Below are 13231 nucleotides of genomic sequence, written 5' to 3' on the forward strand. Positions count from 1 at the left end.
GAGTGGACATTTTCACTTCTTTTGGGTGATTACCTAGAAGTGAACTTGCTTATGTAAGTACATATTTAACTTTTGAAGTAACTGACATACTGTTTTCCAAAGTGGCCATACTGGTGTGCAATTTCACTGCTATGTAAGAGATAATGTTTCACTGGTTTTGGGAGGGTTTTTTTTTTTTTTTTTAAGCTATTTCTGATAGGTATATAATGGTGCTCATTATGGTTTTATGCATTTCCGTAACTAATGATGTTGAGTATCTTATGTGGTTACTTGCTACCCTTCTTTTTTTTTTTTTTTTTTTTTTTTTTTTTTTAAAGATTTATTTATTTATTTATACAAGCGCTGGGTACAGTCAGAAGCACAGGAGGGTGAGAGAATTCACCAGGGCCAGAGCAGGGAGCAGAGCAGGCAGAGGACGGAAGTACACTGCTGAGGGGAGCAGCGGGCGGCAGGAGAGGTCTGCGCGCCATGTGGGACCCTCCTCTAGTGGCCGGGGAGCAGCCGGGGATTGAACCGGCACCGCACAGGCTGCCGGCAGCTTCGCAACCCAGCGCTCAACCGCTGCGCCACCAGGGAGGACCACTTGCTACCCTTCTACCTTCATTTGTTACCTGCTCGAAGTTTTGCCTCATTTTTTCTTTGAGTGGTTTAATTTTTTTATTAAGTTTTGCAATATACTGAATAAGTTCCTTATATATTTTGTAGGTGTTTTCTCTCAGTCTGTGGTTGTCCTTTAACTTTTTCTAAATATATTTTGAAGAGGAGATTTTAACATTGATAAAGTCCTAATGTATGAGTTATTGCTCATTATTCTTTGCCTAACCTAAGATCACAAAGATTTTTCTACCAGATACCCTTCTAGAAGTTTTATGTTTAGGGTCATGATCTAGTTTGAGTTAAATTTTATTTACTATTTGAGGTGTGGGTTGTTTGTTCCATCCTTCCCCACCCTCCCCTTTTTTTTTCCTAGAGGGGCATCAGATTCATTTGTTTCAACACCATTTATTGAAAAGAGTATCTTTTCTCTGTTGAAGTATCTTTGCAACGTCAAAAACCTATTGACTTTGTGGTTCCATTTCTGGACTCTGTTCTACTCCATTAAACTGGGTGTCTATTCTTTTGCCAGTGGCAAAATTCCTTGTTTTCTGTAACTTTATTGTTGATATTCCAAATTCCATTTTGAGCTTATACTTTGTTATTGCATTTCCTCTGATAAGTACCCAGGTCTTTAATGTTGGTATCCTTAGAGATAGGCTGATATTGAAGGGAAAGAATCCAAGCTCAATAGGAAAATTTTCATTTATGTAAAAAATAGTGTGTGTTCTGTCTCCACACACTTCTGTTAGGGTGAGGGCAACTTCCATTTCTCCTAGCCCCATGTATTCCCCTTACTAGTCTGCTGTAGCCTCTTTTTTTTTTTTTTAAGATTTATTTATTTATGCATACAAGAACCAGGGTACAGGTCAGAGACATGGTGTGGGTGAGAGGATTCACCAGAGACAGAGTGGGGAACAGAACAGGCAGAATGACCAAAATACACTGCTGAGGGGAGCAGCGGGCGAGTCAGGAGAGGTCCGCTGTGCCATGTGGTTGCTCCCTGGCTGGACACAACCTATGAAGCTGTCTGGTGTAGTTTCTTCATAGGGATTCTTCTTGTGTATTTGTCTTCTATGCTTCATTCTGCACACAGCAGCCAGAGTAATTGTATTCTAACATGTAAATTAGATCTTATTGCTCCCCTGCTTAAAACCTGTCTCTGATGGCTGCCCATGTTGCATAGAAGGAAGCCTATGTAAATGTGTTACTGTGGCTTAAAAACCGTGTGACGCTTTGACTTCATCTGCCACCCAGTCTCTTCATTTGATTCACTTTCTTCTGTTCTGTAACCCCAGGCATCTTCTTAACTGAGGATTTGTGTACCTGCTCTTCCACCCTTTGCAGTGCCTGTCCTCTATGCCTTGATACGGTCATGCTCCTCCATAAAATCTCAGCTCTGGTATTATCTCCTGAGAAAGGACATCCCTGATTTAGTGACTTTACCCAGTTCACTTTCTGCCCCATTAGCCTATTTTATCTTCTTTGTATCATTTACCATTTATTTATGTGTGTTACTTTCCCTTCATCAATAGGTGAGATCTATTAATGAATACAGTCATGTGTCTATTGTCTAAATACTTTTACAGCCATGTGCCTATTGTCTAAATACTTAGTAGATGTTCATTTAATAAGTATTTATAGAATGAACAAATACTAGGAGCTGTTTTTTTTTTAACTCCTTGAACCCCTTCCCCCCATTTTGAGCCAAGATTGAGAGGAAACATGGACTGGTAGAAAATACACAATCTTGGATATCATTTTATAGTATGAGCTTAGGAATTTCATTTAAAAGTCTTCTTACCTATAAAGGAGTGGAGCCACTAAAATACTGTCTAGTTTCTAACATTGTGTGGTTTTGTACACCCATTTGTTTTGATGTTTTGATGATTTGGAATTCTATTTTAAAACTTAAAGGACTGTTGGTTTCACAATTTTTCTCTAGCATGTCATATTCCTGCTATTGTATTCTCTCCTCTAAATGGGTAACTAAAAATTGCAAGTGTTTGAGTATTTGCTTTGTGTCAAGTATGGTGCTAAGCATTTGCATGTATAATTTTGTTTGATCTTCATGTCAGCCCCATGTACAAGGTGGTATATTGTCCCAGCTACTTTACAAATAATGAAACTAAGGCCCTGAATGGGTAAATAATTTTCTGAAGGCCACACAGTAAGGAAGTGGCAGAACTGAGATCCAAACTAGAAGACTTTAGAGCTCATGCATTTAACCATTATGGTATACTTGTCCCTTATTTGTTCCCTCAACTCTATGTTCTTTCTTTTAAACTGGGATCAATCGTCTCTTTATCCCAAGATCCACTAATAGGATTGCACAGTGTTTGGTGTCTAGAGCTCAGTGAAGGAAATGGAAATTGGATGTGCCTGATGCACATACTAATTGATCAGCCTAAGCTATTAGTTCATAGGTCAGTTGAATACTTTTGACTCATACTGTTTCTCCTTGCCTGGTTGTAACTTAATCTCTTATGTAAGAATCGAAAGTTATTATAGACACCATTACCAAGGCAGATGTTTTAAACCTAAATTCCTGAAATGTTTAAATCCTTAAAACATTCACAAAAGTTTATGTGTGTTTGTAGGCTGGATATATACATTTTCTGGAAAAGAAATTTTGGTCCCAGAGTCACAGTGGGTCCCATGGCGCACAAAACAGTTAAGTCTGTGCTTTATAGGATGGAACTGTGCGAGGTTTTGATATGAAATAGTAAAAACTTGGTAGAAGTCACATAGAAAGCAAAAATCAGGAGTTTACTTTGACTTGTTTCTAAATGTTGTTCAGGGGATGGGAGAGTTCTCGAACTATTGGCAGGTTTAAAAAAAGCTCTGTTTTGCTGATATCATCATAGGTATTATGAAAAATAACTTAGTCAAAGTAAACATTTACATTTTAACTTTGATAATGATGACTTGTTTATAGTAAGAGGAATTAACTGAAGCCAGTAGCTGCCTTCATACAGTCATATCAGAAGAAAATAGGCAAGTAAATATTCCTTCAGAACTTTCTTGCCCCAAATTTCTCATTATTACAAGCTCCCTTTAAAATTCTGGCCCACAATGACAACTAAAAACTAACCCCTGCTTCTTCAGTCCTCATGGTTTCATTGGGTAGGTAGACCATAAATGGATAAATGTTTTTGTCAGGTTGTAAGCCAAGCAAGAGGAGAGACTGACTGGGGTAGCAGTTACCCAGTGAGAACAGACACGTGTGCGGTAAGCTATTGCAGGCAGTGAGGATGGTAACAGACTACTGGCCAGGAGGGGACACAAATAATTTGGAGCCCATAGTGATAGCCAGTATATTTTGGGGACTCCTATTTTTTGACCTTGCTTCATTGCCTTGTGACAAGCTATATACCTTTTCTCTACTTCCATCTCTCTATCTTTAGAAAATCTTGTCTGTCCTGCTTGTGAATAAAAACTACTTCAAGGGGTATAGTAATATTTGCAAACCTAAATAATGGTGTTGACCTAATAAGAGTTAGAACTAGGTCCCCAGCTCCTTTTTCCAACCTTTTAAGGAAAAAGTAAAAATGGAACATTCTTGAACCTTTTTAAAGTCAGCTCCATGGCTACTCAACCCCTTGTGTTTCTCATAATTTTTCTTTCCCTTGGCAGATTCATAAGAAAATGGGAGCGTTTATCTTGGCCCCAGGTTGTGTTCTCTGACCAACAAAGAGCAGTGCCATTGTGGTCCCCAAAGCAAAGTGGCAGTCATGTTTATATTTTTATTTCCCTAGGGTGTTTCTGGGTTGACCCAAAGCAATTTGTAGACAGAGCCCTGCACAAATTAATATCTGGGAGAAGAAGCTGTTGAGGAGTGAAAAAAACAGTTAAAGCTACTGTCTACTTGGATTGAAAGCTCAGAGGTTGCTTTTGGGTTTTTGTCAGCAAGTAGCCTCAGAATGACCTGTGAGCAAAGACAGGTGTCAAAACAGGCTTGTTGGTTGTTTCTTGCAGACAGAGCCTGCCTCCTACTATGGAAGCTAATAAATAGCTAAAGCTAACTAAGCTATGGGCATGTGACCCTGCACAGATCAAAAAGTTAGAGAGAGATGTCTTTTTCTCCTTTATAGGCCCATGAAGGGAGAATTACCATCCTTCATGCATAATTGTGTGAGAATATGAGGAATATAAGTTAATGCTTGGAGCCATGGTAGCCATCTTGTGATGGGGGCAATGGAGGGGTTTGTCCTTGAGAAAATGAGAGGGTATTGACTCCATTCTTGATACTGCTGTGTCTTCCAACCAACCATGTATTTGTTATGTGGGAAATAAAATCTTCTATTACTTAGGCCACTTTTAGTTGGGGAATCTATAACTTGCAGAACAACTATTTTAATTGACACATTGCGATATCATGGTGTCTCTTTCTCTCCCCTACCCACCCTCAGATAACTTGAACTTTAACCCAGTGAATGAGGATCATTTAAGTGAATTCTGAGGTATCTCTACAGTGACATATACTGTGTAGCCATTATAAGTGAGAGTAGTAAAAGCATTGCTTAGGATTATTTAGGGATATGGGGAAATGTTCGTTGATACACAGTAAATAGGAAAGAAATAGCACTTCGATAAGAAATAGCATGATACTACTTTTGTTTTATATATTCAGGAAAAATACGGTGAATCGGCCCACCAACATATTGGTATAACTAGTTTTCTTGAGTTGGTAGGATGTTTGACTTATAATTGCTTTTCATTATGAGATCAGGCTGTATCATATACAGAAGCCAATCCAAAAAGAATAATGAGAATTTTAAAATGTTCAGGAAATAAAAAACCAAGAGTCTTTTTATATTGGGGTAGAAAAGTATTTACAGAAAGTGTAAAGCATGAGAAAAAAAGCTTAATAATATTACTTGGTTAAAATGAAAAACATCTCTTCATCAAAAGATATCTTAAAGAAAAAGACAAGCCAGAAACTGAGAGAAGATAATTTGTAACACATATAGCCAACAAATTATTTTTTTCCATTTTATATCAGTTAAGGAGAAACTCACAGTTCATCTTAGAAAATAAAACAAACAAAGATCCTCACTATAGTCTAAAGCACTCATTGTTAATTAAAGTCTGAAGTCCTTTCTATCTGATTCCCATACTATTTGCATTCTACCACACTTTCCTCTTGCTCACTGAGTTCCCCCAGACTTCCTTTTTTTCCCCTTCATCTGCAGGCACCTGTCCTATTCTGGATAGGGCCTTCCTTTGCAACTGCTTTTCTCTTGCCTGGATTCTCTTCTCCCAGTTCTCTACAAGCTGTTCTCATTCTTATCCTTCAGGTCTCAGTTCAGAGGTCACTTTGGGCTATATACATATTATTGATTCTTTTGAATCAATTGTGAATGTTTGTCTTTTTTGGTAAGAGATCCTTACTTAAGAATGTTCTGGATGGACAGCAGGTACATTACTGGACTGAATGTAGGGACTTATCCTTCATTCCTGATGCTGATACTTTGACTTTAGGTCTTAGGCATACAGGCAGGCATTAGTTTGTAATTTCTAGTGTGTGTGTATGTGTGTGCTGGGGGTAGCTTCCCACACCACCGAGCAATTCTGACACTAGCTAGGTGTCCTGTACTTCCATTCAGCTCTAACTCTTATTTACCTGGAGGTGGCTTCAGATCCTACAGGTTAGGGTTCAGTCTTACAAGACTACCCCTATCCCTCTACTTCAATACTAACAGCAAGTCTAGGTTTCCATTTGTGCATCTGACAGCTATATATGGGAAGTCCCAGTGATCATCTCTTTGAGTTCGATTTTATTTGCTAGAGAGGCTCACAACTCAGAGAAACATTTTACTTACTAGATTACCCATTCATTGTAAAAGGATATAACAGGAACAGTCTGGTGGAAGAGATGCTTAGGGCAAGCTGTGGGGAAAGGGCAGAGAACTTCCATGCCCTCTCAGAGTGTTGCCATTCTAGCCAAGTCCTAGAAGCTATAAAACACATCCTTTCAGTTTTTTGTGGAGGCGTTATTACATGGGCATGATTGATTAAATCATTGATTATTGGTGCTAAACTCCAGAGTCTAGCCACTCACTGTTCTTCCTTCCCAAGTTCTCGGGGTAGGACTGAAAGTTCCAACCTTCTAATCATCTGGTTGGTTCTCCTAGCAACCAGTCCCCATCTTTAGTTGCTTTCCAAAAGTCACCTCGTTGATATATCAAAATCATTATCACTCAACACTTAGGGACAGTGGATGGAGACCAAGTATATATTTCTTAATTATAAATCATAGTAGCTTAATCTGGTTCAGTGTCTTTCACATTATGGGTCATGAGATTTATGCATGTGCAAAGTGATCAGTTCAGTGAGCCATAGTTAACAGTTTTAATTAAAAAATGGAGGATAGAAAATATTAGTGTACTACACAGTGTATTTGGTATTGTTAAGTGTTTCATTTACGTGGGTATTCTATGCAGATACATGGATGCACATGTGTGCAACATATGCATGAGCTATTGTCAAAACTCATGACTCTAGATGTCAGCTGAGGTTCATTTTATATCTTCATCTCTAAGGTCAGATGCAAGGCTGCTGAAGAATCTAGAGTAGACTTTTTAAATGCAGGTTTCTTTTTTTATGAATTACTCTGAAGTAACTACAGAAAGCTTTCCTGAGCAGCCTTAAACTTGGTGACTTTAATGACAAACACAAAATAGAAGCACTGGTTTCAGTAAGATACTGTGTTAAAATTTCTAAAGACAAAATATTTCAGCCTCCTGGAAATCGTATTTCTAAGCAAATTAATAATGGAAATATAATTTCTAGTAAACTTTGTACCAGTTCAGAAAAAATTCTAACATGTTGGCCAATGATGGGAAAGAATATGATAAATGAGCATTTGGGGGTATTACCCCCTCCTTTTCCAGCTATTGCTAGTATGTGAGTTAAACTGCAAATTAGGACAGTGGAATCCTTGGCAGAGTGTAATAGTGGCATCTCTGTGAAAAGGGGCAGAGCATAACAGAGCACTGAAAGGGCAGCATTTTCCCCACCCCTACTTACATGCAGTCACCTTGGATTACAGTTAACCAGATGCCCTGAGCGCACCGTTAACCAGATGCCCTGAGCGGGGCAGCTAATGGGAACTAGGGGTGGAGTTGAGTGGACTCTTTAACATAGAAGGCAGCCTGACTTGTGCCCTGGAACTGCTGAGAAGGAGACATGTACAGGTCAGGCATGTAGAGATCCATGTATGAGACAAACATGGGGAGACTGTCCTTGGCAGAGACAGTGACAAACCTGTTATCTAGGTTTGTATTTCTGCTTCTCTCCTCCTGTCCCAGACTTGCCTGGCCTCTTTTGTTTCCCCACCATAAAGGACCTTAGACTGTGGCGAGCTTTCCATGCCAACGCTCCACTTCAGCCTCACCCTCACCCTATTTAGTTTGGATAGGCATTTGCCCATGAGGGGATGGATAATTTTCAAAGTTTAATTAGGAATATCCTTTCTTCTCTTTCTATGCACACTAATTCTATTAATGATCTTTTGCCAGAAGAATCTGGGGGTTTTTTTGTTTGTTTGCTTTGTTTTTTGCCTTTGTGCATATGAATGGTAAGATCCCTTTCGAGCATGCACCCCTTAATAGTTTGGGGTCCATTTTTTACCCCTTGGTTGCATGCTAACGACAACTCATGGCCTTTGCTTGCAAATTGGCTTGATGTCCTATTTTGTCACTTCTCATCACTCTAGATAGCTTCGATAGCTTTCTTGATTTCTGGCATAAGATGTATGAGGCTCTCTTTGCAAATTTTTTTTTTCCTTAAAGAAACCAAAACTTAGCGTACTCATGGTTGCTGTTGTCATTGCTTCTAAGAAAGAAGCATTTTTTTCAAAAGATTCTTCTGCTCTTGCTAGCATAGTAGTCACGAGGGGTAGTGGGCAAGAAAATCTCTGCCAGGTTTCCAGTTGAAGACATCCCCAATTGCTAGGGACAGGTGAGCATTGCAGCTCTGCCCTCACTTGACTCCACTCACTAGTCAGGACCCAGTGTTAAAGCAGTTGGGACATTCAATTAAAAATAATTTCTCTTTTTGCTGATAAAAAGACAGAATTTCAAAAGATATTTTCTGTGAACTTAATTCAGAAGCGGTCCTCCGCTCTCGTATTGGTGCCAAACTGGAAACTGCAAGGAAATAATTCTTTATTAGAGAAACTCTAGTAAAAAGCTATTAGCAGAATTGAGGCTGTGTCTACTACCCCCATTGCTATATATTTTCAGAAATAATTACTGATTATTTTCCAAATATAAATTAATTATCTTAATGGAGTACTTGCCTTAAAGTTCACTCCATTTTAATGTTTATTCTCTTAAATGGCCCATCAAGGGAACACAGCCTTGTGGTTTGAGATAAGAGTCTGTTTTGTTTTGTTTTAATAAAATAGACTGCCAAAGATAGTAAGTGCCTAGGAATCTCAGTGAGAAAATTTTTTCCAAGGTATGTATCTTTCTCAGTAGGTGTCTTTTGGTTGTGGTTACACCAAGGGTGTTTATTTTATATTGAATTGGTACTGCAGACTATGCCCTCTTTGATTCTTTGGCTGGATGTTTTTCCTTTAACATTTTTCAACGTTGATTTATAATTATCTGCAGTGATGATTTTTCTTAAATTTATTTTAATAAAAGTCTTTGTTGAGCTATATACTCTGGATATACTTCCCCTTCTGTCTTTTTTTGAAGTATAGCATAGTTTCTTGGCTACATGATAAAGTATTAGACCTTTGCAGGTCATTTGCTCTGTCGTTAATACAGATGGGGTGGAGATAAGAGAACAGCATTCCCACTATTGGGAAACGTGCTGAATTGTAGGGCAGTCCCATTAGGTTATGCTGCTCTTAGCTTCTTGAAGAATATCCAGAGGAAACTGACTCCTTTTCTAGGGAATCTGCTGTGAGTTTTCCTCTGTAAATGAGAAGGCTTCTTAGAGAGTCTTTGTATTAAGTTCTTGAACGTTATTTGAAACTTGACCAGTTAAACTTTTTAATGGAGGAAAAAGGTGAAGTTCAGTTTAGCTGCTGGTGACTACTTTATAAAAGAAGGTGACCTGTAATATGTTTGTTTCATGGACTAATCAAGACTCATTATCAATTACACACATATCTGCCATTCTGCTTCTAGTGCAAGAGGTGAAAACTTATCAAGGAAAATGAGCACCATGTATAGGTCTGTTTTATAGGCTTTAAAGCCTGTATTGTTTCAGTATATGTCTTACCCTTTTATCATATACCTTTTGGTGATGTATTTAATTTTGTTTTTACTTTATAATTTTGTATTTTAAAGAACATTTGAATTGCCATTCAAAATTTTTGAAAGGGTTTTATAAATTTGGCATAATAACAAGGGGAAAGTTAAACCTCTCAATGCAGTTTGGCAGGAAAATGGCATTAGAAAAACAAGGAAAATATGAGTAAAGTCTGTAGTTTAATACTAATATCCCAGTGTTAGGTTTTCATTTGTGATAAAATAGGCTGTTAATATTAGTGGAAACTGAGAAAAGGGCACAAAGGAACTCTTCATATTTAGTAGAAATTTTATTCTCAAAAGCTTTATATGCATGGCCATATGACTACATAGCTGTGGACTTGGTCCAGGGGCACAAACATGCCGGAAATTAGTCTTTTCTCCATAATTTCAGTCTCAGTTGATCGAGATCTTACCCATAAAAAGATGAATAAGCTATACCTTTTTGAGGCATCTTGTGCCAATGAATGATACCAGAATTAATTAAGATAGTAAGAATAGTAGACATGTGGGGTGTTTGGAGAAGCTGTTGCAGAACAGGTGAAACATGAGGTAAGATAGGTGCATGTAACTTAAGTAATGGGGAGATTGCTGTAAGAGATGGGGGAATGGCATGGGTTTTGAAAAATAGTGGTGGTAAGAGAGGGTAGATACTTGGGCCTGAAATGGAGGCTTGCAGTACTTAAAGTATGGGGTGATATGGTCTGACTAGTATGGTGATAGTAGAAAAAGAAATAATTATTTTTGAGAATGATATGATTTGGTGATTTATGGCTATAGGCACACAGGATAAAAACAAATTAATGGTGATATAACTTGAGCTTACTTAAAGGATTAGTGTTCAGCATTTTCATTTGCAGATAGTGTTGTGCAACCTAGTAGAATGGTCTAGCAAGAGTTAGATCTAGGGATACTAAGCATTGGAGGCTGAGATACGGGTGTCATTTGTGTAAAGGTGGGTAATGCTAGAGAGGAGGAAAAAGTCTAAGACTCTTCTTTTTTAGTGAACAGGAGAAGAAAGAAAAAGTGAAGGAGGAAATCTTAACAGTTTTCAGAGTGCTAAAGAGACGCCATGCTGATCTCCCGATGTTTCAGACGTCAGTTGGAGAGAATTTGAGCAAGGAGAACATGCCCTCTGTGACTCTAGATAATCAGAGAGAAACTGCAATCTAGAAATAATTGTTGTGTGAATGGTCATTGGTTTTGTGGGGATCATGGGCATGGAATCCAGATTACAAATTAAGGAGTAAGAGGGGTGTGTGAGTATGAACTGAGAAGTGGAGACAACAAAATTTACCCAAGTTTGAGAGACATTTGAGATGAGAGCGTGCGCATGCAGTTCATGAGGAGTGCAAAAGGGGGTAGTTTTAAATTTAACATTTATCAAGCTCCGTTTTATGCATGTGTTAGGGGCAGGACATGAAAAGTTATTTACAACTCCTAAAAAACTGCTACTTCAGGTTCTTTTGTCATTAGACAGGCAATTCATCTTGAACAATATGTTAGGGTACCAGTGTTAAGCTTATAAGTAGGACAGAATCAGTGACAGAATAATGAAGATGGAGAGAGAGTTGGAGAACTGAAAGAGCAATGAGAGGGAAGAGCAGATGAAAGCACTATGAGGGGTGGGGTGGAGTTGGCCTTGGAAAAGAAAAGGGACCTTCCTGCCTCTAAGATGGGCAGAGAAGAGGCTCATGCAGTTTTAGAACTATTTTGAAGTAGAATAGAGTCCAAATGAGGACCCCAGAACGTCTTAACTATGTCGTGACAGATTAGGGATAAATTTTCTGCCTCAGAAAAGTCCCTGATCAAATGCAAAAAGAAGCATGATAGTGCTGATTTTTATCCTGTGAGAGAAAAATAAAAATGAAACACCAGGATCATTGAAAGGATTGCATTTGGCTGAGGGATTTTTAAATGTCTAATGAAAGAGACATACATATTTTTAAATGCTTAGATATCATCTGAATGTCTCAGGGCCTGTAGTTGGCCTGGGGTTGTCTTAGATGTAGATCTCACAGAGCCAGAATCTTGGAAAGGTGACAAGGAAATATATATGCACACTCTTAGTAAATGCTTGCCCCACTGAACTCTTATCTGAGCTAGGAGACTAGCAGGGCTGACCTATCCATCAGAAGTACATGAATGGAGAAAGAGGGGAAAGAAAATTGGAGCAGTTTTCTGTCTGTTTTGTTTGAACAAGGTTTAGAATTGGCCTTTGCCATATATTCACCACATATTTTTCTTTTTCTTCCTTTTTTTTTGGAGGGGTATATAGTACTTTTTACACATTTAGAAAATATGATTGTGTGCACTTTTGGTCACAAGTAACAATACAGAGAGAATTTTGAACATGATTTGCACCACTCAAAAGAAGCAGCGCATTATTTTAAACATTCAGATAGCACTTGGTGGGAAGTTAGGGCCCGATGGTGATGGGGCACCTGGGTCACTGCTCTGGTTTGCCATGTATGTGTGTAAACCTGCCTTCAAAAGTGCCAGTACTTTACTTTATTGATTATATTTTAAATGCACATAGTCAGAATACAGGTGCAGGCCAACTGGAGGAAAGCACTCTAAGTCATTTGCAGAGGAGAAAAACACTTTATTCTTTGAAGTACTTTCTTTAAAAATAAAAAAGGCATTTCAAGATTCTTCTTGTCAGTGAAGGAGAGCAGAATATGCCACCCCACATATTTTTAAAAAACCTCTCTTGTGAATCCCAGCTTGGAAAGAAAAAGTATAGAAGAGGCTATTTGGCTATCATGGGCTAGCAATGATTGATTTGAAGTCAGCAGCTAAAATGTGATCACGATAAAGTTCGGTTGAGAATTACTCTACACTTGTTCTCATAGAATATTGTTAAGCAGGGTCTGGAGTTGAAAGAGATTCCTGTTGAAGGATGTCTTTAACTTAATGTCCCTTCACACTCCCTTCACACTTAATTCACCGTCACACAGGTGTCATGTCCACCCCTGCACCCCCACGCCCAGCAGTGGAAGATGCTGCAAGGCCTGCCCACAGCTTTTTCCCTGGAGCCAGACCTGAGGCGGCCTCAGTTGAGGTCAAGCACTACCATTCCAGCCTCTTGAGGGCTTTCTCCATGTGTTGCCAGTGTGCTGGTAAAAATGACTTTAAACTCTTGTCAGCACAGTTACTGGTGCGTGCATCACAGTCCCACTCAGATAAACCTGTCACAACACAGAGGCGGCCGCTGGAGAAGAGTACAAGGGCAAGCCTCGAGCTTTTCATTCGAGCATCACTAAACGTGCACAGAGTGCCCAATTATTTCAGCATTATTGAGCAAGCCTACAGGAGGACCCAAGCCTTGCTACATTAGATTTTCTTTAGTAATTTGCTCAAGTACC

General features: G+C 38.8%; 1 protein-coding gene across 12 annotated transcripts in view; it reads left to right on the forward strand.

Annotated features, from left to right (window-relative positions):
* LOC311174500 (transducin-like enhancer protein 4) overlaps nt 1-13231 on the forward strand; it is a gene marked incomplete at both ends in the record, with an annotated part of 130982 nt that overhangs the window by 53705 nt on the left and 64046 nt on the right. The gene's annotated exons all lie outside the window — the stretch shown is intronic.

The sequence above is a fragment of the Talpa europaea genome (assembly GCF_964194135.1).
Source record: "Talpa europaea genome assembly, chromosome: 7".
Classification (NCBI taxonomy): Eukaryota; Metazoa; Chordata; class Mammalia; order Eulipotyphla; family Talpidae; genus Talpa; species Talpa europaea.